Genomic DNA, 14,829 nt, shown 5'->3' with positions numbered 1-14,829 from the left:
AGCTCCTTTAGGTGTAGGGTTAGGTTGTGTACCTGAGATCTTTCTTGTTTCTTGAGAAAGGCTTGTACCGCTATATATTTTCCTCTCAGGACTGCCTTTGTTGTGTCCCACAAATTCTGAACCGTTGTGTTTTCATTATCATTTGTTTCCATAAATTTTTTCAATTCTTCTTTAATTTCCTGGTTGACCCATTCATTCTTTAGAAGGATGCTGTTTAGTCTCCATGTATTTGGGTTCTTTCCAAATTTCCTCTTGTTATTGAGTTCTAGCTTCAGAGCATTGTGGTCTGAAACTATGCAGGGAATGATCCCAATCTTTTGATACCGGTTGAGACTTGATTTACACCAAGAATGTGATCTATTCTGGAGAATGTTCCATGTGCACTAGAGAAGAATGTGTATTCTGTTGCTTTGGGATGAAATGTTCTGAATATATCTGTGATGTCCATCTGGTCCAGTGTGTCATTTAAGGCCTTGATTTCCTTGTTGATCTTTTGCTTGGATGATCTGTCCATTTCAGTGAGGGGAGTGTTAAAATCCCCTACTATTATTTTATTCTTGTCGATGTGTTTCTTTGATTTTGTTATTAATTGGTTTATATAGTTGGCTGCTCCCACGTGAGGGGCATAGATATTTAAAATTGTTAGATCTTCTTGTTGGACAGTTCCTTTGAGTATGATATAGTGTCATTCCTCATCTCTTATTATAGTCTTTGGCTTAAAATCTAATTGATCTGATATAAGGATTGCCACTCCTGCTTTCTTCTGATGTCCATTAGCATGGTAAATTCTTTTCCACCCCTCACTTTAAACCTGGAGGCTCTTCGGGTTTAAGATGAGTTTCTTGTAGGCAACATATAGATGGTTTTTGTTTTTTGATCCATTCTGATACCCTGTGTCTTTTGATTGGGGCATTTAGCCCATTAACATTCAGGGTAAGTATTGAGAGATATGAATTTAGTGCCATTGTATTGCCTGTAAGGTGACTGTTATTGTATATTGTCTCTGTTTCTTTCTGATCTACTACTTTTAGGGTCTCTCTTTGTTTAGAGGACCCCTTTCAATATTTCCTGTAGAGCTTGTTTGGTGTTTGCAAATTCTTTCAGTTTTTGTTTGTCCTGGAAGCTTTTAATCTCTCCTTCTATTTTCAATGATAGCCTAGCTGTATATAGTATTCTTGGCTGCATGTTTTTCTCATTTAGTACTCTGAATATATCATGCCAGCTCTTTCTGGCCTGCCAGGTCTCTGTAGATAAGTCTGCTGCCAATCTAATATTTTTACCATTGTACGTTACAGACTTCTTTTCCCGGGCTGCTTTCAGAATCTTTTCTTTGTCACTAAGACTTGTCAATTTTACTATTAGATGACGGGGTGTGTACCTATTCTTATTGATTTTGAGGGGGGTTCTCTGAACCTCCTGGATTTTGATGCTTGTTCCCTTTGCCATATTGGGGAAATTCTCTCCAATAATTCTCTCCAGTATACCTTCTGCTCCCCTCTCTGTTTCCTCTTCTTCTGGAATCCCAATTATTCTAATGTTGTTTCGTCTTATGGTGTCACTTATCTCTCGAATTCTCCCCTCGTGGTCCAGTAGCTGTTTGTCCCTCTTTTGCTCAGCTTCTTATTCTCTGTCATTTGGTCTTCTATATCGCTAATTCTTTCTTCTGCCTCATTTATCCTAGCAGTGAGAGCCTCCATTCTTGATTGCACCTCATTAATAGCTTTTTTGATTTCAACTTGGTTCGATTTTAGTTCTTTTATTTCTCCAGAAAGGGCTTTTATATCTCCCGAGAGGGTTGCTTTAATATCTTCCATGCCTTTTTCAAGCCCGGCTAGAACCTTGAGAATCATCATTCTAAACTCTATATCTGACATATTACCAATGTCTGTATTGATTAGGTCCCTAGCCTTTGGTACTGCCTCTTGTTCTTTTTTTTGTTGTGAATTTTTCCGCCTTGTCATTTTGTCCCGATAAGAGTTTATGAAGGAGCAAGTAAAATACTAAAAGGGTGGCAACAACCCCAGGAAAATATGCTTTAGCCAAAGCAGAAGAGATCCCGAATTGTGAGGGGGGAGAAAGGGGATAAAATGAGTTCAGAAAGAAAGAAAAAAAAAGAAACTATTAAAAAAAAGAAAGCCGATAAAGAAAAAATATAAAAAGAGGAAAATAATATATATATTAGATAAACTTGCAGAAAGTGGTTGATTTTCTGTTTCTGGAATTGCTGTTCTTCTTCTCTTCAATCTCCCATTGGATTTGTAGGTGTTTGCAATCTTTAGATAAGCTATTTAGCTGATCTCCCGCTACCCGAAGTAGTCTCAGCCTGCTACTTCTCCGCCATCTTGACTTCTCTCCTATGTTTTTTTTTTTTTTTAACTTCTGTTATCTTTTTAGTCTGTATTTCACTTATTTAAGTTCTGATGTGTTCCTCCCTTTGTTCTACTAACTTTCGACTTCATTTTTTTTTTTTTTTATGTCTCTTTGAGGTATCAAGTTTGGTTGTTTACTTGAGATGTTTCTTGTTTCTTGAGTTAGGCCTGTATCACTATAAACATCTTTCTTAAAACCACTTTTTTTTTTTTTTAAAGTTAGCTCTAAGGGGTGCCTGTGTGACTCATTCTGTTAGGCATTGGACTTTGGCTCATGTCATGAATTTAGGGTCCTGGAATTGAATGCTGCGTCAGCTCTCTGGTCAGCACGGGGAACCATTTTTCCCTCTTCTACTGCCTGCTGCTCCTTCCACTTTGCTCAGTCTCTTTCTCTCTCTCCCTCTGTGTCAAATAAATAAATGACATCTTCAAAAAATTAACGTGATCTCTATGCTCAGCGTGGGGTTGAAACTCAAAATCGCAAGATCAAGAGTCACAGCGCTCCACTGACTAATCAGGTTCCCCATTTTAGAACCCGTTTTACTGCATTCCATGACTTTTGTTTGATTGTATTATTTTTTTCATTTGCCTCAATGTATTTCTGTATTCCTATTTCTGTTTGCCCATGAACCCAATTGGTTGTTCAGTAGCATGTTGTTTAGTCTCTGTGTCTATGAATTTCCAGTTTTCTTCCTGTAATTGATTTCTAGTTCTATACCACTGTGGTTGAAAAGATTGTCGATTTGATTTCACTCATCATTTGGGGAAATTCTAGGCTTCTGGAGTTTATTGACTTGTCTTGTGGCCTCACATATGACCTATGGTGGAGAATATTCTAGGTGCACTTGAGAGGAATGTATTCCATGTGGTGCTTTTGGATGGAGGGTTCTGTGTGTATCTGTCAAGTCCATCTAAGTAAGGTCTCTGATGCTGATGTTTCCTTTGTGATCTTCTATCTGGATGGTGTATCATTGAGAGAAGTGTGAGGTAATAATTTTCCCTGTGGTAATGGTGCTGATTGCTTCTCTTATGTTTGTGCATATATGCTCTACATATTTAGTTCCTCCACTGTTGTGTGGGTAAATATTTATAAATGTTGCATCGTCTTACTTCATTGATTCCATTATCAGTTTTTAGTGCCCTTCATTGGCTTTTGTTATGGATTTTTTGGACTGGATTTGGAATTTTTCTTTTTTTCCTCCATTGGACTGAAAATCAGAATATCGTCTGTTAGCTCTGGTTTTCCTCTTTTTCCCCTCTATAAATAAACACAATAAGTTCTTCTTCCAGGACCATATCCTGACTGCAATAAGAGAATGTGTATAAAAGTGCTTTGTAACCTAGGAGATACTGCCCAATTATGAAAATGGTTATGCAACCACCAAATGTCCAGGATAAGATTTTTAAGACATATTTATTAATTGTAGAGACTGAAAGTGAGTGCATGCACAAGCATATGCTAGAGAGGGGAGGGTCAGAAGGAGGGAGGGAATCCTCCAGCAGTGTCTCCACTGAGTGTGGAGTCTGGTGTGGGGCTCTCTCCCAGGAGCTTGAGATCTTGATTTGAGCCAAAGTCAAGAGTCAGGTGCTTAACTGACTGTGCCACCCAGGAACCCCAGAATAAGATTTTTTTAAAACATTTTTTGAGAGCTTATTCTCATAGGTATTATTCTAAGTGACCTCTCTTTCATTCAATTCTAAAAACTACTCTTAAATATCGAAGCTATTCTAAAAGCAAATGCTCATAATATCCTCCAAGGTGGGGAAAAAGGCAGAAAAGAGGCTAAATAGGGGTACCAGGGTGGTTCCGTCATTGAAGCATCTGCCTTTGGCTCAGGACATAATCCCAGGTTCCTGGGATCGAACCCCAGGCCAGGCTCCCTGCTTAGTTGGGAGTCTTCTTCTCTCTCTCCCTATGTCCTTCCCCCTGCTTATGTACCCCCTTTCTCTGTCTCTCAAATAAATAATTAAATTAAAAAGGTAAGTTACTTGCTCAGTGTCATAATAAATATTAGAACTAGATACAGTCTTGTGTGTGTGACCCTGAAGAATGTGTTCTTTCATTTTTACATTTACCAAAAAAACATGGACCTCAAAATACCATAGATTAAATTAGTTTCACCTTTCTCCATACATTGCGTATAGGAAGATGCTACAATTCCAGGACCTTGGCTGCCTTGGTCAGTGGAGTGTGTGACCTTTGATCTCCGGGTTATGAGTTTGAGCCGTGTTGGGGGTACAGATTACTTAATTGGGAAAAAAAAAGATGTTATAGTTATGCTTGTTTTCTTTTTTCCTTTTGACCCCTTCACCCATTTCTCCCACCTCCAACCCCAAACTTCTGCCACCCACCATCTGTTCTGTCTGTGAGCTCGTATTTTTTTTTCATTTTCTTTGTTTTAAGGTTCTACATGTAAGTGATTTCTAGTATTTTTCTTTCTGTCTGACCTGTTTTACCTAGCATAATGCTTCAAGGGCCACCATGGTGTAAATCGAAAGATTTCATCCTTTATTATGGCTGGGTAGGATTCCACTGTGTTTATGGACCACAATTTCTTTACTCATTCATCCACTGATGGCATTTAGGTTGTTTTTTTTTTTTTATTTTAATTTTTTCAATGCTGTAAATAGTCCTGCAGTTTACACAGGTGAATATATCTTTGTGAGTTAGTGTTTTCATTCCCTTCAGAAAAATACTCACAAAGGGAATTGCTGGCTCTTTTTGTTGCTCTATTTCTCCTTTTTTTGAGGATCTTCTGTACTGTTTTCTATAGTGGCTGCACGCATTTATACTCCCAGTAATGGTGCCCTAGAGTTTTCCTCTACTCCACATCTTCACAAAAATTTGCTATTACTTGTGTTTTTGATAATGACCCTTCTGAAAGTTGTGAATTGGTGCCTCATTCTGGTTTGATTTGCATTTCCCTGATGATTAGTGATGTTGAGCCTCTTTTCATGTTCATGTAGACCATCTGTATATCTTCTTTAGGAAAATGTCTATTTGGATCTGCTCCTGTTACATTAGATTACTTGTGGAGTTTTTGTTGGTTTTGGTGCTTTTATGAGTTTTGTTTTGTTTTGGTTTGGTTTGCTGTTGAGTTGCGTGAGTTCTTTGTATTTTGAATATTAACCCCTTACTGGATATATAATTTACAAATATTTTACCTTAGGTTACCATTTTATTTTGTTGCTGGTTTCCCTTTTTTGGACATTTTATAGTTTGATGCAGGCTCACACTTTGCTTCTTTGTTTTTACTTTGTTATCAGCTTAAAAGCACCACTACCAAGACCTATGTCAAGGACCTTTCCAAACCCTGTGTTTTCTGCTACAAGTTTTATAGTTCCAGGACTTATATTCAATTTTTCGACCCATTTTGAGTTAATTTTTGTGTATGGTGTAAGAGAATGGTGCAGTTTTGTTCTTTAGCATGTGGCTCTCCAGTGTTCCCAACACCACTGATGAAAAAGACTGTTTTTCCCCCTTCTATATTCTTGGCTTCTTTATCATAAGGTCCCGGACCATAGATGTGTGTGTTTACTTCTGGACTCTCTCCTGTTTTCTGGTGATGTGTGTGTCTGTTGTTATGACAATGCTAGATTGTTTTGATTACTCTAGCTTTGTCATTAGTCTGAAATGAGCAAGCACGATGCCTTTAGTGTGGTTCTTCTTTCTCTAGATTGTTCTGGTATTCAGAGTCTTTTGTGACATCATACAAATTTTTAGATCCTTTGTTCTCTTTCTGTGAAAAATGTCCTTAGAAATTTTGTAGGAATTGCAATGAAACTGTAGATGGTTTAGGGAAGTATGGACATTTTACCACTATTAATTCTTCTCACCCAAGAATATACAGTGTCTTTCAGTTTCTGTGTGTTGCCTCAAGTTTATTTCCTTTCCATCTTGTAGTTTTCATTATACAAGATTTTACCTCTTGGTGAAGTTTATTCCTGGGTATTTTATTCTTTTTGATGCAACTTCAGGTAAGATGATCTTCCTAATTTTATCCTGACGATTCGTTATTAGCGTATAGAAATGCACAGGTTTTGGGGTAGTGATATTGTATCCTGTCCCTTTACTGAATTTAGTCACACTTTGAGCAATTTTTCACTGGCTTTTATGAGGTTTTCCTTATATTCGATATCATCTGCAAATAGTGACCGTTTTACTTCTTTCTTTCCAGTTTTGATGCCTTCTGATTATCTTCTTGCGTAATTGTTCTTCCTTGGATTTTCAATATTGTGTTCAGCAAAAGTGGCAAGGAAAGATTGGCAATGTTCCTAACCTATGCGATCTTAGGGGAAATAGTAACAGCTAAAACTTCACTATGGGATGTGAAATAATCTGTGTGGTTGTCATATCCTTTTTTTCTTAAGACATTTTAAATGTATTTTACAGAGAGAGAGATCACAAGTAGGCAGAGAGAGGGGGAAGCAGGCTCCCTTCTGAACAGAGAGCCCAATGCGAGGCTCAATCCCAGGACCCTGGGATAATGACCTGAGTTTAAGGCAGAGGCTTTAACCCACTGAGCCACCCAGGTGCCCCATATATGGCCTTCTTGGTGTTGATGTATGTTCCTGGTCTATGCACTCTGTTGAGAATTTTGATTGCAAACTGATATTAAAGTTTGTCAAATGCTCCCATGCATCTCAAGATGATCACATCATTTGTATTCTTTATTTTGATAATGTGCTGTATCACTTTGATCGATGTGCGCCTGTAAGCCATCATTGCATTCCTGCAAGATCCCACTTGATCATAGTATATGATCCTCTCAGCATATTGGAGAACTTGGGTTGCTAGTATTTTGTTAAACATTTTTGCATCTATGGTCATCAGGAATATTGGACTATAAGATTCTTTCTTGGGGTGTCCTCCTTTATTCTTGTATTAGTGTAATTTTGGCCTCAGCAAAAGAGTTTAGAAGCTTTCTCTTCTGTTTTTTGGAAACGTGGGCAAATGACTGTTATGAATCCTTCTCTGAATGGTAGAAAGTACCACAAAAGGCATCTTGTTCTGGAACTTGGTTTTTTGGGAGGTTGTAAATTGCTGATATGATGAGTACTGGTGTTTTATGTAAGTATTGAATCACTAAAGATGAAATTGTTTCCATGTCTTGGTGGTGGGATGGATGAAGGGGAATTAGAGTTATGGGGGCCCAGCACTCAGAGGCTCCATCTGCCACTGGGGCTGTGCCATTTCTCTCAGATGCTGGTAGATGATGAAGGACGTGGTGGAAACAGGGCAGAGTGGTGGTGGTGGGGTGGCGGGAATGTGGGGTCCGAGTGGGGTGATGAGACTGATGCGTGGGCCTCCTGTCCCACCCACAGGGTATCAGACCGCCTACTGCCTGGCCAACAGCAACTCCAGCACGTCCACCACAGTGGAGATGGGTGCCATGGTGAGGCAATTCATGGCCACTGAGCTGGCCCCAGATTCAGCATACATCTTCAGGCTGATGACCAAGAGGAGGCAGGGCTGGAGGAGCCCCTAGAGGCCACTGTCATCACCACTGAGAACTGAGGTAAGGGCAGAGGCCCATGGACACTGTCCTGGTGACACGGGGAGGACAGCTGGGCCCAACTGGGAGCCACAAACTTGCTGGTTCACAGCTTCCTGGGGCAGGGCTTGCAAGATAGTGTGTCAACAGAGCCCTATATTTACCAGACAGGCAGGAATGTCCCTTGAGAGGAGGTTGTGTAACTGGATCAGGGTGTCTCTGAGTCACCACATTGGAGGGAGGCTCCCTGAAGACAGGTGCTTTTTTCCTGATATTCAAAACCACATGTCCAGCTGAGCCAAAACACGTTTCCTACCAAGCAGTCCTAGGGAGATGTGTCTTCATGGATGCCGCTTCTGTTCCAAGCACTGGTGAGGTGCTTATTGTTCATTGTCTTGGTTTCTCCTCACCAAATCCTGGGGGACAAAGTGTGTGAGGCCCCGTTCTACAGAAGACATGGGGCACGGACAGATTCACTCATTTTCCAGGGAAACAGCTGTTGAGGCAGTGATATGTTCACCCTCCACAGACACTGGGCTCCCTGTTTCCACAGCAATCTGCCTGGGTTCCCATCTCAGTGAGCCCCATATGCCCTCCAGCCTCCTCCTCGGATCTGCCTCAGTGGGCTGCCTTCCCAGGGCCACCCCAACTCCTCTAGGCCCTTTTTATGCCACCCGACCTTGGAGGGACCACAGGGTTTCCAGCTTAGGTCTGAGTCAGGACAGAACAGGGGCAATCTGGAAAGCAGAACAGCCACTGAACCCCCACTCTGAGGCTTCCAGGAACCTGGGTGACTTTCAGTGCTGCATGGTGTTTGCCAGTTTCTGTGCTAGAACCAGCCCACATGCATAGTTCCCTTAGAGTTCTGGCTTCAGAATATGTGGCTCAGGGACAGCATCCCTGTTCTATCCACATCCATGGAGCAGGCTGTGCTTTGGCCCTGCTGAGGTCACAGGGTAGCACATGGGTAGTAGCTTGACGCGGCCTATCCTAGAAGTGGTGTTGAGGGGAACATATGGCTCATTTACCTCCTGTGCTCTTGAACAGAGAGCCCCATCCATGCCCCAAAGGTATCTCCCTGGACTTTAGCGCAAAATCAAAGCAACAAAATAAAAGGATCCAGCATACATTGGGCCCATTTACCTGCAGAGTTACTCTTGGTCTGTGGCTTGCTTATCAATGTCAGAACAGGGATCTTTCTGGAGAACAGGTAGGCTGACAACCAGACCTGCTGCCAGGTATCTGGAAATGATGCCACCTTGGGAGAAACACATTTAATCACTACTTAAGTGTTATTTGTGCTGTTGTGCTGAATCCTCCTCTGACCCACCTGTGTACCATGAGAGGCTGAGGGAAATGCAATGCCTGGAGTGTAGATTGTGTTGGCCTCTCTCTACATCTATCCCTAGGGGTTCTTCAGCCAGTGGGGAGGGGTTTGGGGGACAGGTATTTGGGGCTGACATGCCTTGCTTCAGAGGTGCCCCGTGAGGTTGAGCAGGAAGGCGGGGGCTACAGTCCTATTTGGCACCTGGGCCCACATTGGTCACCATGGTGTTTGGGTTGAGGGGAGTACAGGGCCGGCCAGCTGGAGTCTGTGGCTCCCCAACTACCTGTTGATGGCCTGCACCCAGGGCCCAGGGCTCTGGAGCAGATCTAGAGTCACAAGGCCCAGTCAGATGCTCATAGGAAAGTATTGGAGAAGGAAGGGAGGCAGGCAGGCCCAGGCAACTGAATCAGCCAGCCAGGTCGCCAGGGGGCTGAAGCCCGGTTCTGTGCTCTGTGTCGCATTGGAGGGTTGGCATGTCTGAGGGCAAAAAGCACACAGCGTGAAGTCTGCCATCACCACAACCCTGAAGTAGATGGTGGTGTGGTGTGGAGCACACTCTGGAACCTGGGTGTCGTGGGCGTGTCTCCTCATCCAGTCTCCTTTCAAATGCCTAGGTCAGCACCTGGGTGTTGGACAGAGGGCAGCTATCTAGGGTGCAGGACTTCTTTCTGAGGAGGCTGGCAGTTGGAATGCTGCCCCGTGGCTGGGATGGACAGTGGGGGTAGAGACCAAAAGAGCCTGCTAAGCACTAAGTTTCAGGCTCTGTGCAGGGGGATTCGTGGAAGCACCACAGAAGAAGGACCCCATCTGCATGTCCCTGCAGCTGTGCTCCCCCTGCACAAACCTTGGATGGATGCAAGGAGGGAGATAGGGTGGGAAGGAGTATATTTGCTCCTTCCACCCCTTTGCGGGTTACCTTCTTCCAAAGAAATCCATCGAGAAAATGGCACACAGAGGCCGAGTGGCCTGTTGGACACCAGGAGAGGGTGTGCTGTGCAACCGAGGGAGAAAGGGCTAGACCTGCATGACCATGGTGGATGCAAAGGGGGCACTGAACAGGTTTGTGGGCCTTGGGCAAGGTGGTGAGCTGTGGGGCTTCGCCATCATCCAGGAAGCCTCTATAAACACTGTTGCAAGTCCTTTACAAGACCTCTGGTTTTCTCCTTGGGAGAAAATTCTAGAAGCAGAAACCTTAGCTCAGAATACATGAGCATCTTTGGCTTGGAGATACAGAAACTCATGGACCCCCCATGCCCTAGGGACCAGGATGCAGGTCTTGTGGACTCTCTGCTTCCATGTTGACATTTTGCCTTCTATGTTTGGTGAAAATATATCTCATTAAGCATGTGTCTACAGGTTTTTCATCCCTACTCTGCCATTAAATGCCTGTGACTGTACACAGTGATGTGTCTCATGGGGTCTTAGTGTCCAATCATGAAAATCCTCAAACTCAACTGGGTATGGATTTGCAGAACTCATGGAAAAGTTGCATTGATGCCAAACAAGAATTAATAAGTGGGGACTGAGTGAGTTGAGGAACATGAGTCTACCTTTGTGACTCTTGTTTGAATCATTGCTTGTTCTTTAATGTTTCTTCTTCCAGATTGAGGGAAACTCTATCTGAAAATATCCATGATCTACAGAAATGTGATGAAATATTTCTGTGTGAACAAATGGGAGCATTTAACTTCTCTCCCTCCCTGAACCCCCCATCACTCAGAAACTCTCAGGGAGAATTTGTTCTTCCAAGGTACTAAGGATTATTCGTGTAAGTTCAGCACAAGTGCCTTTTTCTTGTAACAGGACACAGTTGGGAACCCAGGGGTTGAGTGAAATGCCGAATTTGAGAGTAATGTGTATAGACTCAGATAATGACCAGACAATTTTCAGGAATTAAGGGCGATTTTGTGGAGCCCCTTGGCCATAGCGTCTTGACACCTTGATGACACAGTGCCCAGGAGCCTTGCCAGATAAGTAGGGAATGTTATTTGTTGGCAGGTATATGAAACTCAGGTTCTTTGGGGGACCTCGAGAAGAGGAATCCACCCAAATTGACAGGTATTGCTGTCAAGTCTGATTTAGTACTGCGCTTGGCTTTGGCCTGGACACACTACTGAAAGTTCACTCTAGAGATTTCTCATGAAAAGTTCCAGCACAGCAGGGTTTCAAAATCTGTATGGAACGGTCTGTCACAATGCCTGCCAGGCTTAGTTAGAATAGATGCTAAGAAACCAAGTGAGATTGCGGCTGCCTTCTTGCATGTAAGAAACCATCCCAAATCCGTTGAACTGAAATCCATCACCCATGTGGACTGGCACCTGCTGCCACCACCGCCAAGCGTTTCTGTACCTCACAATGGGTCCCGTGAAGTTCTGAATCTATTTAGTTTGCAATCAGGTTTGGGGACCTCACTTTGGAGGCTGGCAGTGTTTCCTGATTGGGAAAATCCTATAAGAACTATACCCCAAATCATCCCAGGATCCTCTAGAAGCTGATTTTTGGAGGGCTTGCCCTTTGGGTCAGTAGCATATTCTCCAGTTAGGAATGAAACAACTTCAGTCTCCAAGGTATAGGTTATATTCGTATTGGTGGTGATTAGTTGTTGGTTTTTTTATTTCTTTTTTTGAGTTCCAGGATCCATGAGAGGCATGTCTTAGAAAGGAAAGACCGGATGCTCATTTCAGCCAAATAGAGCTGTGAAAAAAGAAAGGAAGCAAGACTAACAGAGTCAATCACGTAGAGTAGAAAAGACATTGAGGAGGTAGAGTATATGCACATCTCCTATGGGAGTTCCGTGTCATTGAAATTATGGGGTAGATGAATGAGAACCATGTCAAAGGTGAAAGATGATTCAAGGAGAAGTAAGCATTCCTAGGATGGTCATGCAAAATGCAGTTAAAATAAGGTTTCTGCAGATTTTCTGTTTTGATTCTGGGATGAGCAGGAACTTTATTTAGACTCTCGTCACTAGTTGCAAATGGCGATTGACCTAAGGGCCACCTCCTGGCCCACATCCTCCTGGTTAGGTATGGCATAGATGTCATGGAACTCCTGGTAGCCAATTGACCATGTATGTATTATTTGAAGGTCTGCCAGCAGCAATGATAAGTCTTTCACAAATTTTGGGATCCAGTGGTTTTTGCTTCTTTGAGCTCGTGCTCTCTCCTGGAAGGGAGGAGCATGCTTTCAGTTTCGTGTGACATTGTGTCTTCCCAAGTTTGGGCCCTGAGACCTCAACGAAATGCTCTCCCTGTTTTTACAGGTGGTGCTTCGAGGCTCAGGTGACTTGGCCTCATTGGCAGCAACCAATAAGTCTGGCCTCTGTCTCTTCAGTGCAGATTCAAGCGCAAGATGTACAGGAGTATGACCCCTGTCATCTCCCTGCTGCTTGTGCATCACAGTAGTAAGTAGTCTTGGTTCTGAACCTTCTGCCTGGGTTGAGGTTCAGGCCTTGACTTGGGTGTCTTATGTGCTGGCTTCTGTCTTCCTTCCAGAGGAAAATATATCCTCTTCTTGTTGATCAAATTCGAGATGAACCCTTAACCTGAATATCTAGAGTTTGTTGCTTGGGGAAAATTACTTAATGGCACATATGGAGACGGTTCTGCAAGTCCCTGCCCCACACAAAACTTCTGAATTACAGGTTGCCTCTGGTAGCAGAATCCTGAGTATTTCAGGTTTACCTTATAAATAGACCTTCTCTCTACGATCGACTTTCTGTCCACACTTGCTTTATTAGTCCATTCATCTAGAGCAAAGAATATTGGGCATCTTTACAAATGGATGACTGAGTGGACTTCCATGCACGTTTTTTTTTTTCTCTCTCTCTCTCCTTTCTTTTTTTGGGGGGGGCAGTTGGAGTTGCAGAGGGTAAGAGAGACCCTTAAGCAGGTTCCACATGCCTTGCATAGCATGACATGTGGCTCAGTCCCATAACCCTGACATCATAACCTGAGCCAAAACAAGAATTGGTCCCTTAACTGAAAGAACCATGCAGACATTCCTGGACATGCTTTGTCTTCAGACAAGGGGGAGTAAATACCCCATACTGTTCTAATATCTTCCATATCAGGGAGTATTTCCGTGTCTGCAGTGGTCTTACACCATCTCAGTCCCAGAGCTACATAGCTGTTCTTGGTGGTGGAGAAAACCACTTGGTTCCCAAGTTCTCATAGATGGGGAGAAAGCCCTCACTGCCTGATGCTGAACTGTAGAAGTTTTCCTGCCCTGGTACTGACATGTCTTCCAGAAGAGTACCTTTGTAAAAGATGAAATTAATTTGCCAGCCCCTGGGTGGCGCAGTTGGGTAAGCATCTGCCCTTGGCTGAGGCCAGGATCCCTGGATCCTCGGGGATCAAGCCCTGCATTGGATACCCTTCTCAATGTGAAGCCTGCTTCCTCTCCCTCTTCCCTGCTGCCCAACCGACTGTTCTTGCTCCCTCTCTAGCTCTCTTGCTCTCAAAAAAGTAAAGAAAATAGATATATTTCTAAGCATCTAATTAATTTGTAAATCCTTTCCAAATTATGAGGACAATATTAGTAGAATGAAGGACGCATGAGAGGTAGATCACAAACCATGTGTTTGTTGAGTCTTGTTGCAATTCATCCTTGCAATCTACATTCATCAATAGATTAATGTTTTCGTGAACATATGTCAATCACATTGTGTTCTAAGATTCTGAGTTAACCCTCCAATTGATATTCTCATGGATCACAGGCAGTGTATTTATATGTCAAACTTCCTACCAAGAGACAGTACCTGTGTCAATTGTGAGAGCTAGTAAAGGGAAGTCCCCTGTTCTTAACTTGGCACAGTGTGCACGGTTGTGAGACACCGCCTGTTCTGTGATACTGGCCTTTATGCAAGTACTGATGGATGGGAGCATATTTGCTTTATTTCTAGCTATTGGTTACTGAAATACTGCATTCAGCATCCCTCAGAAAGTGATGCAATTTTATGTGCTTACAGTGAAAAATTGTCAGTGTCTGAGTTTGTATCTCAATTTCACCCTAAGAAATTCCTTGGGAGGTATTTGTCCAGTGATCCTCTGTTGTGAGTATCAGGGGAAGAAGTTCACCCCATTGTGGTGAGGATCAGTGTTTCCTCACTGTGAGGGTGTCGTTGCTAGCTACAGAAGAAGAGATAACTGAGCACATTCATTTCCTCATCACACTGGGAGGATTTTCTTCTGTGGGAATCCTCCCAGGTTCTTCACATGTTGGCTCCATGAGTAATGGGATTCCCACATGGATTTCATTGGCATTCAGCAGCAGTGATGATGCGGAGGGTCCCAGGAGGTCCCTGCACCTTCGCTCCGAGGTGAGGGATGACGCACACTCTGAGATGGTCGTGGGAGGTCAGCCCAGAGCCCCAGCTGAAGCTTCTCCCACCAATATAGAGCACTAGTGGTTCTCCCCGTGTGAGTTCTCTGGTGTTGAGAAAGGGACCACTTCCGGCAGTAGGCTCTGCCTCAGTGATCGGAGACACAGGGTTTGTGATCACTGTGTGATTTCTGTGGTGGTGAGAAAGGTGGGCGCTCTGAGTAAAGACGGGGCCCCAGTGATGACAGACACAGGTTTCTCTGCTCTGAGTTGTCTGGTATCTCCAAATATGAGAGCTGTTTCTAACGGCTCTTCC

At 43.2% G+C, this 14,829-nt stretch overlaps 1 pseudogene; it reads left to right on the top strand.

Annotated features, from left to right (window-relative positions):
- Positions 1-7,495: 7,495 nt before the first annotated feature.
- LOC125092720 (uncharacterized) lies at positions 7,496-14,598 on the top strand (annotated as a pseudogene).
- The last annotated feature ends 231 nt before the right edge of the window (positions 14,599-14,829 follow it).

Source organism: Lutra lutra, unplaced genomic scaffold (assembly GCF_902655055.1).
Source record: "Lutra lutra unplaced genomic scaffold, mLutLut1.2, whole genome shotgun sequence".
Classification (NCBI taxonomy): Eukaryota; Metazoa; Chordata; class Mammalia; order Carnivora; family Mustelidae; genus Lutra; species Lutra lutra.
Note: the sequence above shows the minus strand (reverse complement) of the source record. Positions and strands in the feature narration are given on the sequence as shown.